Source organism: Coregonus lavaretus (assembly GCF_964263955.1).
Source record: "Coregonus lavaretus genome assembly, chromosome: 9".
Classification (NCBI taxonomy): domain Eukaryota; kingdom Metazoa; phylum Chordata; class Actinopteri; order Salmoniformes; family Salmonidae; genus Coregonus; species Coregonus lavaretus.
In genome coordinates this window covers 49,419,106-49,437,426 of record NC_139996.1, presented here as the reverse complement: position 1 = coordinate 49,437,426, position 18,321 = coordinate 49,419,106, and the positions used below count along the sequence as shown (strand labels likewise).

Here is an 18,321-nt window from a genome sequence, read left to right as displayed (position 1 = left end):
TATAAGGAGGATGGGATCCACCCAAATAATTTGGGTTCCTGGATAATTTCACAGCATTACAAGGCTTGGTTGAGACAATGACTTATCAATGACCCACGCCCAGTTCAGTTAACCCCTACCATTGTGTCGCTGAGTTGTCATAATGCTTCAGCAAATGTACATTATCCCAGGGGCGTTGGAAGACACAATGTAAGTAACCTAATATTTGTCCCTCTAAATGCCCTGAATGGCTCTGCTGATCCTACAGCTATTGTATGCAGTAATCATGTGCCTACGAAGCAGAGTTATACTGTTAGCACTGAGGCGGTGTGCCATAGTAGGAAGTCCACTGTGTGCAGCTCACCATGCACTAACATAAAAAACATGAGCATGTCTACTTCTGCTAAGCTTCCCAGTAAAGCAATGAAAACAATCAAGCATCCCAGAAAAGTGCTAAAAATAGCCCACGTTAACATATGTAGCTTAAGAAACAAGGTTCATGAAATCAATAATTTGCTATTAACAGATGACATTCATATTCTGACAATCTCTGAAACTCACTTAGATAATACCTTTGATGATACGGTGGTAACAATACATGGTTATAACATCTACAGAAAAGACAGAAAAGCCAAAGGTGGAGGTGTTGCTGTTTATATTCAGAACCACATTCCTGTAAAGCTTAGACAGGATCTCATGTTGAAGTAGTATGGCTACAGGTTCATCTGCCTCACCTAAAGCCCATTCTGGTGGGAAGCTGCTATAGACCATCAAGTGCTAACAGTCAGTATCTGGATAACGTGTGAAATGCTTGATAATGTATGTGATATCAACAGAGAGGTATATTTTCTGGGTGATTTAAATATTTACTGGCTTTCATCAAGCTGCCCACTCAAGAAAAAGCTTCAAACTATAACTAGTGCCTGCAACCTGGTTCAGGTTATCAGTCAACCTACCAGAGTAGTTACAAACAGCACGGGAATGAAATCATCAACATGTATTGATCACATCTTTACTAATGCTGCAGAAATTTGCTTTAAAGCAGTATCCAATTCCATTGGATGTAATGATCACAATACAGTAGCCATATCTAGCAAAAACAAAGTTCCAAAAGCTGGGCCTAATATAGTGTATAAGAGGTCATACAATATGTTTTGTAGTGATTCCTATGTTATTGGTGTAAATAATATTTGTTGGTCTGTGGTGTGTAATGAGGAGCAACCAGACGCTGCACTTGACACATTTATGAAATTACTTAGTCCAGTTACTAATAAGCACGCACCCATTAAGAAAATGACTGTAAAAACGGTTAAATCCCTGTGGATTGATGAGGAATTGAAAAATGTTACGTTTGAGAGGGATGAGGAATGGCAAATAAGTCTGGAGGTGCAACCGATTGGCAAACGTACTGCAAATTGAGAAATCATGTGAGTAAACTGAATAAAAAGAAGAAGAAACTACTATGAAACAAAGATAAATGCCATAAATAATGATAGTAAAAAGCTTTGGAGCACCTTAAATACAATTTTGGGCAAAAAGGCAAACTCAGCTCCATCATTCATTGAATCAGATGCTCTGTCATATCCTCACATGGTCTCTCCTATCATTGCTACGCTGACGATACACAACTAATCTTCTCCTTTCCCCCTTCTGATAACCAGGTGGCGAATCGCATCTCTGCATGTCTGGCAGACACATCAGTATGGATGACGGATCACCACCTCAAGCTGAACCCTGGCAAGACGGAGCTGCTCTTCCTCCCGGGGAAGGACTGCCCGTTCCATGATCTCGCCATCACGGTTGACAACTCCGCTGTGTCCTCCTCCCAGAGTGCGAAGAGCCTAGGCGTGACCCTGGACAACACCCTGTCGTTCTCCGCCAACATCAAGGCGGTGACCCGCTCCTGCAGGTTCATGCTCTACAACATTCGGAGAGTACGACCCTGCCTTACACAGGAAGCGGCACAGGTCCTAATCCAGGCACTTGTCATCTCCCGTCTGGACTACTGCAACTCGCTGTTGGCTGGCCTCCCTGCCTGTGCCATTAAACCCCTACAACTCATCCAGAATGCCGCAGCCCGTCTGGTGTTCAACCTTCCCAAGTTCTCTCACGTCACCCCCCTCCTCCGCACACTCCACTGGCTTCCAGTTGAAGCTCGCATCCGCTATAAGACCATGGTGCTTGCCTATGGAGCAGTGAGGGGAATGGCACCTCTGTACCTTCAGGCTCTGATCAGTCCCTACACCCAAACGAGGGCATTGCGCTCATCCACCTCTGGCCTGCTGGCTCCCCTTCCTCTGCGGAAGCATAGTTCCCGCTCAGCCCAGTCAAAACTGTTCGCTGCTCTGGCACCCCAATGGTGGAACAAGCTCCCTCACGACGCCAGGACAGCGGAGTCACTCACCACCTTCCGGAGACATTTGAAACCCCACCTCTTTAAGGAATACCTGGGATAGGATAAAGGAATCCTTCTACCCCCCCCCCCCAATTGTAAAGTGGTTATCCCACTGGCTATAGGGTGAACGCACCAATTTGTGAGTCGCTCTGGCTAAGAGCGTCTGCTAAATGACGTTAATGTGCCCTTGAGCAAGGCACTTAACCCTAATTGCTCCTGTAAGTCGCTCTGGATAAGAGCGTCTGCTAAATGACTAAAATGTAAATGTAAATGTAAATGTAATGTAAATGTAATCACAAAACCCACTGATGTTGCCAATTACTTTAATGATTTTTTTCAATGGCAAGATTAGCAAACTTAGGCATGACATGCCAGCAACAAATGTTGACTCTACACATCTAAGTATAACAGATCAAATTATGAAAGACAAGAATTGTAATTTAGAATTCCATAAAGTGAGTGTTTAAGAAGTGAAAATATTATTGTTGTCTATCAACAATGACAAGCCACCGGGGTCTGACAACTTGGATGGAAAATTACTGAGGATAATAGCAGACGATATTGGCACTCCTATTTGCCATACTTTGATCTAAACCTACTAGACAGTGTGTGCCCTCAGGCCTGGAGGGTGTCAGGTTTTGGCCATGACTGTTCGGGTTTTGGTCACTAGATGTCCCCATTGCACCTTTTTGTACCTTTTGTTTTTCTTGCTCTAATTATTGTTTGCACCTGTAGGTCATTCCCTTGTTAGTATTTAAACCCTGTGTGTTCCTCAGTTCCTTGCTCAGTGTTTGTAAGTTAGCACCCAGCCCCAGCCCCAGCCCAAGCCTTGTTTTTATAGATATTTCTCTGGTGGGATTTTCCAGAGGTTCTCTGGTTTAGTTCTTGTGTTTTGTTTGAGTAGTCTTTTGAGGTTTGTTTTTTCCCTGCTGTTTTTACCACTTTGTGGAGTTTCTTTTGTTTTTGGAGGTTTTCCTCTTTGTGCATCTTGGCTTTATTTTTGGACATTGTGGATTTAGCTTCTTTGCCTGAAGATTTTGTTCTTTAATAAACCACCATCTCTAGTACAGCTGTGTCTGCCTCATCTTCTGGGTTCTGACAATTATTAGTGACTGTTTCTCGCACCGGGTCGTGACAGAGGGAAGTAAAAGTCCTTCCCCTACCCAAGAATAGTAAAGCCCCCTTTACTGGCTCAAATAGCCGACCAATCAGCCCTTAGTAAAGTTTTGGAAGAAATTGTGTTTGACCAGATACAATGCTATTTTACTGTAAACAAATTGACAACAGACTTTCAGCACACTTATATGGAAGGACATTCAACAAGCAGGCACTTACCCAAATTACTGATGATTGGCTGAGAGAAATTGATGATAAAAAGATTGTGGGAGCTGTTTTGTTAGACTTCAGTGTGGCTTTTGACAGCTCTGCTGTTGGGACAGCTTTATGTAGGCCCGAACAGGCACCGTTTGTCACAATTATATTGCAATTAATGTATTCTTGTAGTGTTGTGTTGTGTAGTGGCTTTGCTGGCATGCATCAAAACATATATTTTTTGCCCATCAAGATTTACATGCTAAAATCGCCACTGTGTGTTACTATCTCCTGCCTCAATTTTATTAGGTAGCGACATGCTGCTTTGTGATCTCCTAACTAACGGCAAATGCATCTGTTAGGCCTACGTTTTAATGTTTTTATTAGCCTACCATTATTATAATTCCCGTACATTAAACACCTCAATTTTCCCCAAAATAACAATATTTGCTTGCAGTACAGTTGATCAACCACTAGAAATGATGTGTTCTGCGTTCTCTGCACAAGTACACGTAGATGGACCGTGGAGATCACAGTAGTAAGGCACAAAAAAGTGCAGGAGGCGGGAACAGTAAATAAATAAGCCACTGCCCAGTGCCCACTGCGCTCGTGGATGCTCAGCGCAACAAGTTAGCTTGATAGCCAGCAGAAATGTAATCTACTCGGTGCTCCTGCCTTTGTGTTGACAGCTCGACAACTCCGAAAACCGCTTCTCCCCTTCCAGTCTTGTCTACCATTTTCCCTTTCCCCACGGACTTCTTACTTTAGAATACGATTATGTGGACATTCGCCCTAATTTCTCTTCTCTGAGTCGTCCACGGAAATGATATACTCGACAGCATATCTACCCAGCTTCCACGGTAGGTTTTATCCATGTCGAGACCGCAGACATTATAAATGAGCGCCAGGTTTTCTACTTCGCGTTCCTGGTACTCTATTTACCCGTTATATTACAAGATAGACAAGTTAATTTGAAATATGACAGACAGCAAATGTAATGAACAGCTGATTCAAGTCGGACAGTAACATTATTATTATTATTATTATTATTATTATTATGTTATTACATAACGGATAGGTTACTGCTTGGTCATTCTGGATAAGAGCGTCTGCTAAATGACTAAAATGTCAATGTAAATGTCATTGAATTATCCATTTGAATTACATAATGAAAATCTTCGACACTCATGCCAATGTGCTGTGGTAGTCTATGCACTCATCCTGTCATTTTAGCTATATTTAGTTACAAAGGAAACAAAAAACTGATAAGTCATTCTTCTATGCAAACTTTGAGCAGTGTTCTTCTAGAACAATGAACAAGGTGTGCAGAGAGTCCAGTGTGCTGATAATAGGACATCATGGCTGCTAAAATAGACTGCAAGGTTCTCAGTAGTTTCTACTTTGGGAATGGAAACTTGTCACCCAGCACATGATGTTCCACTCATGGGTATGTCAGGTATGTAGTTATGATTAGTTTAGCCAACAGCCCCATGTACATTTAGTGTCTGTCTGAAAGGTAATGCAATGCATTTTCTAATGGTTAGTATCAAATGGGTCATACATTCCAGAGAGTGGTTAATAATTAGACACAAGTGTGTCTGAATCCATTTGGCATATGCAAGCCCAAGGATGCACTAGGCTAGATGTTGCAGCTGGATAATAAATAGTGTCAGAAGGGTCAAATAATAATCCTGTGTTTCAGTCTATGAGTGGTTACATGGAGATCAGAGAGGAAGCTACACTATATATACAAAAGTATGTGGAAACCCCTTCAAATGAGTGGATTCGGCTTTTAGCCACACCCGTTGCTAACAGGTGTATAAAATCGAGCACACTGCCATGCAATCTCCATAGACAAACATTGGCAATAGAATGGCCTTACTGCAGAGCTCAGTGACTTTCAACAGGGCACCGTCATAGGATGCCACCTTTCCAACAAGTCAGTTCGTAAAATGTCTGCCCTGCTAGAGCTGCCCCGGTCAACTGTAAGTACTGTTATTGTGAAGTGGAAACATCTAGTAGCAACAACGGCTCAGCCAGGAAGTGGTAGGCCACACAAGCTCACAGAACGGAACAGACGAGTTGTGAAGTGCGTAGCGTGCAAAAATCATCTGTCCTCGGATGCAACACTCACTACCGAGTTCCAAACTGCCTCTGGAAGCAACGTCAGCACAATAACTGTTCGTCGGGAGCTTCATGAAATGGGTTTCCATGGCTGAACAGCCGCACACAAGCCTAAGATCACCATGCGCAATGCCAAGTGTCGGCTGGAGTGGTGTAAAGCTCGCCGCCATTGGACTCTGGCGCAGTGGAAACGTGTTCTCTGGAGTGATGAATCACGCTTCACAATCTGGCAGTCCGACGGACAAATCTGGGTTTGGCAGATGCAAGGAGAACGCTACCTGCCCGAATGCATATTGCCAACTGTAAAGTTTGGTGGAGGAGGAATAATGGTCTCGGGCTGTTTTTCATGGTTCGGGCAAGGCCCCTTAGTTCCAGTGAAAGGAAATCTTAACGCTACAGCATACAATGACATTCTAGACAATTCTGTGCTTCCAACTTTTTGGCAACAGTTTGGGGAAGGCCCTTTCCTGTTTCAGCATGACAATGCCCACGTGCACAAAGCGAGGTCCATACAGAAATTGTTTGTCAAGATCTGTGTGGAAGAACTTGACTGGCCTGCACAGAGCCCTGACCTCAACCCCATTGAACACCTTTGGGATGAAGTCCCTGCAGCAATGTTCCAACATCTAGTGGAAAGCCTTCCCAGAAGAGTGGAGGCTGTTATAGCAGCAAAGGGGGGACCAACCCCATATTAATGCCCATGGTTTTGGAATGAGATGTTCGACGAGCAGGTGTCCACATACATTTGGTCATGTAGTGTATTACAGTTTATTTGACATCACTATTTAGTTCCCATGCTTGGGTCATTTAATTCTCATGCAGTAGAATACTAAAGGTTGACATTTCGTTCCTCTGGTAGGTTACTATGTATCACCCTTTCCTAAGCTCACGGCTCGCCCAGCTAGATTTAGTAATGATTGAGTGAATAGCTGATGTCAAGTAAATATACAGTACAGTAAATATATTACATAATATATATATAACCCACTGTACATGATTCAAGTTTATTTTTGTCTGGAAAACGTATGACTTAAATGAAGAACGCAATCTGCTTTATCTCCTAATGTATTGCACAAGTTAACTGCAGGTATTAACTTAAAAAGTAGCTACAAATATTCACATGTATTGAAAGACTTCAAATAAATCATTTAGACAGTATTGAAAAACCATCCTGTTGGCTTTTTCCAAATACCCCGGTGTACGGGATTTACAGTATATCGCCCAAGCCTATCACACAATACCAATGACAGCCATCAGTATTGTAAAGCCCTCTTTATTGAAAGGTTAAACATGTTAACATTGCATATGGCCCAACCTCTATTATGAGTGTCTGAAAGAGATGGATCAAGTATTCTGTCCCATTGTAATGTTTTATTGTACTTGTATTGGAAATGAAAGGTGCTAAGTGAGCACTGCAGGCTATGTTTAGCCAGCCTAATATTCGAAAGTGAAGTAGGTTGGGAGCTTCAAAGAGAACCAATTTATAAAACCTGGGACACAGCTCTCGGCGGCAAGGTAATTTACATCTCAAGGTTCTGTATCTGCTTGTATTGTAGATATAACAGCTGTCTGAAAGTCAAGTTGGACAGATCAGTCTCAACTAAACCAAACAGTAAAATGGACTTCGTAGGCAAAGATATTACTAGTAAATTATTTAATTCATTACAACTGATATTGGATAATGTGGATACATTCCTTATTGGTTGTCATGCACCTTCCTTAGACCTATACACCACACACACCTCCTGTCTATTGGTATGCATCTCCCATAATGACTGATTTACTGTGTGGCCTGGTGTGACATTGTTTACAGTTTCCGGTCCACTAGGCTTAAGCCAAAATCTTTTTCTAGGGGGAAATGTTTCCCCTCCACAGAGTTGAGACAGGCACAATGTGGTCGTTTCCCCTAGCTGTGTTTGGAATGGACACCTCGTTTGGGGACAGGGAGCACTGAAGGGGTGAGATCACTCAAGGACACTTAAACAAGAGACCCATTGATAAGGTTCAGAACCATTTTGGCTCTGATTTGGAGTCAGTAGCAGCACTACACAATATAACTGTTTGTGTTTGTTTAGTTGTAAAACCGCTGCCCCTTGAATGTCTTTTGGACTCAAAGTTACTACTCATTAGATCTCCTGAAGAGCAGCCATTATCTACCATCTGTCAAATAACAGTGAACAGTGAACAGGACTCAAAGATTGAATCAATTTAATTTCAGTGCATGTAGATGGGTGTTGATTCCGGAGAGAGGAGAATATTATTTTCGTAACCATTTTGCATCAGTGTCAATGGACATTTTTATCCTGCCAAGTACACTACCGGTGACTGAAGCGAGACAGGAGCTTGTGTGAGTGAGCAAGATCATACTGTATCTGGACTGATTGTTTGTGGATGATTGTTTGTTTTTCTCACAGAATGATGATACCATTCATGAGGAACCTCCTTGGCTGAGGCTGATATTATTTCACTAATGGGTTTTAGTAGTAAACATTACATTAGTTAGTCGGAAAAGCGTTCGGAGAAGTGACGTCAAGAGAACAACACACGAGTGAATACACAGCAGGAGTTAAGCCACTATCCACATAAGACGGTAAAGACCCATATCATACAGAGTCCTCATTGCTTTTTAAAAAATATTTTGGCACTCTGAATATTTATCATCTGACCATATCCTGTGAGTTCTTTATTCTGTATAAGCAAATCATATTTTTTGCACTTATACAGCGTGCCGACTTTTAGCCCTTGCTGGCTTACCTCTACTAGCTAACCACTAGCAGCCTTGAAACACATCACTTATTAGCAGTTCAGCACATCAACATTTCTCGTGCTGTTACACAAAATCAAGATAAACCTTTACCATCATAGTAGACGTTGAACATCTATAACCAAACTGGCTAAAACGCTGTCGTTGGCCGATGGTAGCTATAGCTACACATGCTAACCTGAGTTCTAACGTTACTAACATTACTAGCAGCAGTAACAGTAAATCCAGGTATAATGGCTAACACAAACATTGACCACGTTTACATGCGCACAGTATTCTGGATAGTAGCTCATTTCCAGCTTAAGGTCTTATTGGGGATAAACTGTTTACATGCACCTTTGTAACTCACGAGTATCCCTGTAACCATGAATAAACAGAATATTCCTAATTTAAGTTCATATGGGTTAAATAGAATAGTAACTGAAATATGGACACTGACTGTAGGCCTGACTACACTCACATGTAGTGTAATATAATATGAACTCCTGCAGAATGATGCATTTCTTGCCGTAAAACGATAGAACACATTTTTATTTTGTCTCGGGAACAGGATTGGATAAATATTATTTCTTTGTTTCAGCATCTCTTGAGAAAATGCAAGTGTAATGTGTTATCTTTGACACTGTTATGCAAGCAGACAGTATTTCAACCACATAAACTATGCACTCAAGATGAACTGAAGTGTTATCAGAAACATGTTTCATTGTTTTCTCAGCTTTCCATTTCCTTAAAACCGGTCAAACTGATGACATTTGGACATTTTTCACAGGACCAGTCTTTCCACAGTTTTGGAGTTATTGCGTTCTTCCTGGTCTCTAAACGCAGAACGAAACAGACAACTTTACTGGTGTTAACTAGGTTACTAATGCATTCATTCTATCCATGTCTGCACTACTTTATTTAGTCTTCTGGGGCAACAAGTAATGGCAGAAGAGAAGCTGCATGTATCTAACTATAGTTGACAAAGAAATGGCCTACCAAATGTCTGAAATTATAATATGGCTTTTCCAAATGTCGGAAATTATAAGCAGAAACTTGTCTAAAATAGGGGTGAAAGTAGCCAGTAAGCTATACTGTCCAGTACGTATGTATCAGCAAAATAAATTATTATGGAATTAATATGGTGGATTTAACTGCACAGATAGCCTACTTTTCAAAGGGATTTGTTTGACAATCAGATGAAAACATCACACAACACCCATGATATGCGAAACTGAGCCTGCGCAGACCACGAAAAACAACAGTAAACGAGATAAGATGTTTACATGCCACAGTATCCCGTCTAAGACCAGGCATCTTATCCGGGTTTCTCATAACCGGGATACAAGCTTTTTCAGGTTATTGTAAACGGGATATGATGTTTATATGCGTCAACTCAAAAACAGAATACTTGAGTATCCCGAATAATAATGGGATATTGGTGTGCATGTAAATGTGGTCAGTGGCTACCATAATATCCTGCAAGTTATATCAGCCAATAAAGATCAGGCAGTAATAAAGACATATCTTGAAATAAACAATGATCCGATTGGTATTTGACCATTCATTTCTGCAAAACTTGCAGTGTTGATGGAGTTGTTGTAGCTTGCTTCCATCCCCATACACCAAGCCAGATCCAAGTGGGCCAGTTTGTTTTGCATGGCACAGTGCACTTAGATAGCTGGCTATCTTCGTTTTTTTGTCATCTACTAGCAATATAACATGACAAAACTCTTTGGGCACTTTAGTACCTACTAACCTGATTCGCCTCCATCACCGAAGCCACCTTTCTTGACTTCAAAGCCGCGGTGTATTGTTGGTATATGAGTTTTTATAAATGTAATTCAAATTGAGAAAATAGAAGTATGTAATTATAATAAACTTTTGCATAAAGACCGTTTAGATGGGATATAATCAGTCGACCTTGTTTTAGATTTGTGGAATATATATCGTGCAACCTTTCCTTTAATAGCACAAGTGAGGCTGGATTATTGATAAAGTCTGTGAATTAAATGTATTTTTGAACAGCCAAAGATGTTTTTAATATTGTATCTTGATTATTTTTAACCATCATCTCAATGCTAGCCTGGTCCTAGATGTCTTGTGTGACAATGACCATGGGAGTTGGCAAGACAGCACACACAGATCTGGGACCAGGCCATCTCAGTGCACGTCACTCTGGTCTTGGCGGAGCTAGGATGCCAGACAGCCAGTCACCAAGGGGCTTACTGAACTTCAGAGAACATGATGCTTTGAATACAAGTGGGAAGAGAAGAGCATGTTTCGCAGATGAAACCAGGAGATACAGTGGGGGAAAAAAGTATTTAGTCAGCCACCAATTGTGCAAGTTCTCCCACTTAAAAAGATGAGAGAGGCCTGTAATTTTCATCATAGGTACACGTCAACTATGACAGACAAATAGAGATTTTTTTCCTCCAGAAAATCACATTGTAGGATTTTTTATGAATTTATTTGCAAATTATGGTGGAAAATAAGTATTTGGTCACCTACAAACAAGCAAGATTTCTGGCTCTCACAGACCTGTAACTTCTTCTTTAAGAGGCTCCTCTGTCCTCCACTCGTTACCTGTATTAATGGCACCTGTTTGAACTTGTTATCAGTATAAAAGACACCTGTCCACAACCTCAAACAGTCACACTCCAAACTCCACTATGGCCAAGACCAAAGAGCTGTCAAAGGACACCAGAAACAAAATTGTAGACCTGCACCAGGCTGGGAAGACTGAATCTGCAATAGGTAAGCAGCTTGGTTTGAAGAAATCAACTGTGGGAGCAATTATTAGGAAATGGAAGACATACAAGACCACTGATAATCTCCCTCGATCTGGGGCTCCACGCAAGATCTCACCCTGTGGGGTCAAAATGATCACAAGAAAGGTGAGCAAAAATCCCAGAACCACACAGGGGACCTAGTGAATGACCTGCAGAGAGCTGGGACCAAAGTAACAAAGCCTACCATCAGTAACACACTACGCCGCCAGGGACTCAAATCCTGCAGTCCCCCTGCTTAAGCCAGTACATGTCCAGGCCTGTCTGAAGTTTGCTAGAGTGCATTTGGATGATCCAGAAGAGGATTGGGAGAATGTCATATGGTCAGATGAAACCAAAATATAACTTTTTGGTAAAAACTCAACTCGTCGTGTTTGGAGGACAAAGAATGCTGAGTTGCATCCAAAGAACACCATACCTACTGTGAAGCATGGGGGTGGAAACATCACGCTTTGGGGCTGTTTTTCTGCAAAGGGACCAAGACGACTGATCCGTGTAAAGGAAAGAATGAATGGGGCCATGTATCGTGAGATTTTGAGTGAAAACCTCCTTCCATCAGCAAGGGCATTGAAGATGAAACGTGGCTGGGTCTTTCAGCATGACAATGATCCCAAACCCACCGCCCGGGCAACGAAGGAGTGGCTTCGTAAGAAGCATTTCAAGGTCCTGGAGTGGCCTAGCCAGTCTCCAGATCTCAACCCCATAGAAAATCTTTGGAGGGAGTTGAAAGTCTGTGTTGCCCAGCGACAGCCCCAAAACATCACTGCTCTAGAGGAGATCTGCATGGAGGAATGGGCCAAAATACCAGCAACAGTGTGTGAAAACCTTGTGAAGACTTACAGAAAACGTTTGACCTGTGTCATTGCCAACAAAGGGTATATAACAAAGTATTGAGAAACTTTTGTTATTGACCAAATACTTATTTTCCACCATAATTTGCAAATAAATTCATTAAAAATCCTACAATGTGATTTTCTAGATTTTTTTTTCTTATTTTGTCTGTCATAGTTGATGTGTACCTATGATGAAAATTACAGGCCTCTCTCATCTTTTTAAGTGGGAGAACTTGCACAATTGGTGGCTGACTAAATACTTTTTTCCCCCACTGTACCTGGTCTGGGGAGTCACCGGGCATTCACCTAAACTGACCTTAGATCCAGTCCTTCCTACCTGACTACCTGACTACTTGACTGGCAAATTAGGGGAAAATTCTAGAAAGGAAAGATGGAGAGAGCAGGGTTGTGTAACTGACAAAGGGATAATCTTACCAAGCACAGCATATACACAGAGTGTACAAAACATTAGGAACACACCCTTTTGCTCTCAGAACAGCGTCAGTTCGTCGGAGCATGGACTTTACAAGGTGTCAAGCGTTCCAAAGGGATGCTGGCCCATGTTGACTCCAATGCTTCTCACAGTTGTGTCAAGTTGGCCGGATGTCCTTTTGGTGTGGACCATTCTTGATACACACAGGAAACTGTTGAACATGAAAAACCCAGCAGTGTTGCTTTTCTTGACACACTCAAACCGGTGTGCCTGGCACCTACTACCATACCCTGTTCAAAGGCACTTAAATCTTTTGTCTTGCCCATTCACCCTCTGAATTGTACACACATAATACATGTCTCAATTGTCTCAAGTATTCTTAACCTGTCTCCTCCCCTTCATCTACACTGATTGAAGTGGATTTAACAAGTGACATCAATAAGAGATCATAGCTTTCACATGGATTCACCTGGTCAGTCTGTCATGGAAAGAGTTCCTAATGTTTTGTACACTCAGTGTATTTCTCAAAGGGGAATGCGTTGCTGTAAGTCGTGTATCCTGATTAAATCCGAGGGAACAGACAGGGCAGGCACAGACACGTTGAATGATAGTTTGTTCATGCTAGGGATGTGACAAATTAAAATGTTTAAACAGCCATCTTAAAAATCGGATTTCCACGTGAATTCACAATGCAGCTTCGCTTCTGCCAGCAACAGTTTGGGCCTCACGGTGCGTCCCTTTCAGATGGCTAAGCAGTGAACCTGTACTACCATTACTGTACCTCAATTCCACCTTGCAAAGTTTGCAATGCATTCTCATTTACCTTCTCAAAGTATTGCCATACAGGACTTCACTGCTGTACCTTGCCTTTTTATGCCACTTTTCCAACTGTTGACGATGACGTAGTGGTGGAGAGTCGACTCCACATTAATTGATTCCTCAACTCCTTTCATGCCGACTCCCGGTGTAGACTCCCATTTCTGAGTGTCCAGATTTGATTCCGCTAGGATTCATTATTTTTGGAACGGAGGAGACTGATTAGTTGCCGTACTTCCGAAAACAGAAACACTTGCATCTTTCATAGCGAGCTAGCGAGGGACAAAGAGAGAGAGGGGAGGGGCACAGTATAAGCAGGTTGGATACCAGGCAGACTGAGTCAGAACTGTGCACTAGGCCCATCTATCAACAATCAAAAGCTGTATCTCGCAATGGACAGCTGTATCTCTTTTTGGCTCGCAACTTCAGTTAAGCAGGGCCTATCATCAATGATTAGGCTAGAATATTGAGATGAGCACATGCACAGTATCTGCGCATGTGCACGGGTTCACTTCACGCTGTTCACAGCGTGGGAGCCAGGGCACCAGCGCCTCGTGTTTCAACACTCTTAGATGTTGCGGAATTTGACCCACTATGCTGTTTACTTTTGCATCTACTTCATATCACTGAGTCTACATTTAAATTAGGCATCTTTCCCTTTATAGCCTATTGTCTAGTTAGGCTATAACACGGAAAATATGTTTTGTGATAACTGCACTGTGTTTTTCGTTAAGGGATTTTTCTTAACGTTAAGGATGCCAATTAAAGTCGTGCTTAGACACTCTCCTAGACCTCCACACTGAAGGCCAAATCAACCAATAAACCACCATCACCCTATGCCAGTGTGAGTAGAGAAGATAAATGGTGATGAGACTAATTAGATCTATTTATGTTCCAAGCCACATCACAGGAAATGGGTTTCCAAGATTCAGGGAGCCATGGAAACCGTAGTCATGGTTTGTCTCGATGGAGCTTGTACCTGTCTTCTCAGGCAGTGTGTGTGATGTCCGCAGCTGTTGCAGATAGGATCACGTCAGGAGATGTGTGAAAAGGGTGGACTGGAAAGAAAGGAAGGCAATGGAGAGGCGTGAACTCTTCTTAAAGATGCTGTCTGGGATCTTTAGCACTTACTTCATAACATGGTGTACGTAACATTTAATACGAAATGGATGACATAGTACACAATTGTGCATCATTTTTGGCTCGTGAGCACTACTTCCAAAACTACTGGCTGAAATTATACAAAAGCTCTGGAGCATCACTTTAATGACTGCTGAAGCTGACAGGAACAGGAAACCAGATACTCATAGTACACTTATATAGTACGCCAACAGACTGACTCATATAGTTTTCACATTTTATCCCATGTTTTTACTCTGAAATACACATTCACTCTACAGAACAGCGCCGGAAGAAGATGGCTGCCGTTTTACAGCCCTCTAACCAATTGTACTATTATGTGTGTTTTTCCGCGTTATTTGTAATTTATTTTGTACATAATGTTTATGCCATCGTCTCTTATAACCAAAGAGAGCTTCTGGATATCAGGACAGCGATTACTCACCTCGCGTTGGACGAACACTTTTTTTTCAACGAGGCGTTCGCGAAGGATATTCTACAGACTCCAGACAAGGCCCAGATCCCCGTCATTCGCGTGAGGAAGAGACGGAGATACCGTGGACGTAGGTCGGGGTGCCTTGTAAAGATCCGACGGCGAACGAGTAAACTGCCTCTCCCATCAATCCTATTAGCCAACGTTCAAGCTTTGGATAATAAAATGGACGATTTAAGATTACGGTTATCCTACCAACGGGACATTAAAAACTGTAATATCTTATGTTTCACGGAGTCGTGGCTGAATGACAACAATGACAACATTCAGCTAGCAGGCTATACGCTACATCGGCAGGACAGAACGGCAGACTCGGGTAAGACGAGGGGTGGCGGTCTCTGTATTTTTGTAAACAACAGCTGGTGCACAAAATCAAATACTAAGGAAGTCTCAAGGTTTTGCTCGCCTGAGGTAGAGTATCTTATGATAAGCTGTAGACCACACTATTTACCAAGAGAGTTTTCATCTATACTTTTCATAGCTGTCTATTTACCACCACAAACCAATGCTGGCATTAAGATTGCACTGAATGAGTTGTACAAGGCCATTAATCAACAGGAAAACGCTCATCCAGATGCAGCGCTCCTAGTAGCAGGGGACTTTAATGCAGGGAAACTTAAATCCGTTCTACCTCATTTCTACCAGCATGTTAAATGTGCAACCAGAGGGGAAAAAACTCTAGACCACCTTTACTCCACACACAGAGACGCATACAAAGCTCTCCCTCGCCCTCCATTTGGCAAATCTGACCATAACTCTATCCTCCTGATTCCTGCTTATAAGCAAAAACTGAAGCAGGAAGCACCAGTGACTCGGCTAATAAAAAAGTGGTCAGATGACGCAGATGCTAAGCTACAGGACTGTTTTGCTAGCACAGACTGGAACATGTTCAGGGATTCTTCAGACAGCATTGAGGAGTACACCACATCAGTCACTGGCTTCATCAATAAGTGCATCGATGATGTCGTCCCCACAGTGACCGTACGTACATACCCCAACCAGAAGCCATGGATTACAGGAAACATCCGCACTGAGCTAAAGGGTAGAGCTGCCGCTTTCAAGGAACGGGACTCTAACCCGGACGCTTATAAGAAATCCCGCTATGACCTCCGACGAACCATCAAACAGGCAAAGAGTCAATACAGGTCTAAGATTGAATCATACTACACTGGCTCTGACGCTCGTCGGATGTGGCAGGGCTTGAAAACTATTACAGACTACAAAGGGAAGCACAGCCGCGAGCTGCCCAGTGACACAAGCCTACCAGACGAGCTAAACCACTTCTATGCTCGCTTCGAGGCAAGCAACACTGAAGCATGCATGAGAGCACCAGCTGTTCCGGACGACTATGTGATCACGCTCTCCGTAGCCGATGTGAGTAAGACTTTTAAGCAGGTCAACATTCACAAGGCCGCAGGGCCAGACGGATTACCAGGACGTGTACTCCGAGCATGTGCTGACCAACTGGCAAGTGTCTTCACTGACATTTTCAACATGTCCCTGACTGAGTCTGTAATACCAACATGTTTCAAGCAGACCACCATAGTCCCCGTGCCCAAGAACTCTAAGATAACCTGCCTAAATGACTACCGACCCGTGGCACTGACGTCTGTAGCCATGAAGTGCTTTGAAAGACTGGTCATGGCTCACATCAACAGCATAATCCCAGAAACCCTAGACCCACTCCAATTTGCATACCGCCCCAACAGATCCACAGATGATGCAATCTCTATCGCACTCCACACTGCCCTTTCCCACCTGGACAAGAGGAACACCTACGTGAGAATGCTATTCATTGACTACAGCTCAGCATTCAACACCATAGTGCCCTCAAAGCTCATCACTAAGCTAAGGATCCTGGGACTAAACACCTCCCTCTGCAACTGGATCCTGGACTTCCTGACGGGCCGCCCCCAGGTGGTAAGGGTAGGTAACAACACATCTGCCACACTGATCCTCAACACGGGGGCCCCTCAGGGGTGCGTGCTCAGTCCCCTCCTGTACTCTCTGTTCACCCATGACTGCATGGCCAGGCACGACTCCAACACCATCATTAAGTTTGCCGACGACACAACAGTGGTAGGCCTGATCACCGACAACGATGAGACAGCCTATAGGGAGGAGGTCAGAGATCTGGCCGTGTGGTGCCAGGACAACAACCTCTCCCTCAACGTGACCAAGACAAAGGAGATGATTGTGGACTACAGGAAAAAAAAGAGGACTGAGCACGCCCCCATTCTCATCGACGGGGCTGTAGTGGAACAGGTTGAGAGCTTCAAGTTCCTTGGTGTCCACATCACCAACGAACTATCATGGTCCAAACACACCAAGACAGTCGTGAAGAGGGCACGACAAAGCCTATTCCCTCTCAGGAGACTAAAAAGATTTGGCATGGGTCCTCAGATCCTCAAAAAATTCTACAGCTGCACCATCGAGAGCATCCTGACTGGTTGCATCACCGCCTGGTATGGCAACTGCTTGGCCTCTGACCGCAAGGCACTACAGAGGGTAGTGCGTACGGCCCAGTACATCACTGGGGCAAAGCTCCCTGCCATCCAGGACCTCTATACCAGGCGGTGTCAGAGGAAGGCCCTCAAAATTGTCAAAGACTCCAGTCACCCTAGTCATAGACTGTTCTCTCTGCTACCGCACGGCAAGCGGTACCGGAGTGCCAAGTCTAGGTCCAAAAGACTTCTCAACAGCTTCTACCCCCAAGCCATAAGACTCCTGAACAGCTAATCATGGCTACCCGGACTATTTGCACTGCCCCCCCACCCCATCCTTTTTACGCTGCTGCTACTCTGTTAAGTATTTATGCATAGTCACTTTAACTCTACCCACATGTACATATTACCTCAACTAGCCGGTGCCCCCGCACATTGACTATGCAACGGTACCCCCCTGTATATATAGCCTCCCTACTGTCACTTTATTCTATTGTATATATAGCCTCCCTACTGTCACTTTATTTTTTACTTCTGCTCTTTTTTTTCTCAACACTTTTTTGTTGTTGTTTTATTCTTACTTTTTTGTTTAAAATAAATGCACTGTTGGTTAAGGGCTGTAAGTAAGCATTTCACTGTAATGTCTGCACCTGTTGTATTCGGCGCATGTGACCAATAAAATTTGATTTGATTTGATTTGATTTCTATCCACTATTTCAACACTATCAGAATACTGTTCCTATGTATTTATTTTTAGAAGTTATTCTTTGTTCTGTTTAGCACAATTTTAATTGTGACTCCCTTTTGAAGGCATTCATGTTTGTCTGAGGGAACGGAAAGGC

The 18,321-nt window shown here is 43.0% G+C and overlaps 1 protein-coding gene across 1 annotated transcript in view; it reads left to right on the top strand.

The window, feature by feature from the left end:
• Positions 1-4,193: 4,193 nt before the first annotated feature.
• The window catches only part of gramd2ab (GRAM domain containing 2Ab), a 102,345-nt gene continuing 88,217 nt past the window's right edge, over positions 4,194-18,321 (top strand). The window contains exon 1 of the mRNA XM_084168230.1: positions 4,194-4,545. The gene's annotated coding sequence lies outside the window, so the exon portion shown is untranslated. The remainder of the gene's footprint in view (positions 4,546-18,321) is intronic.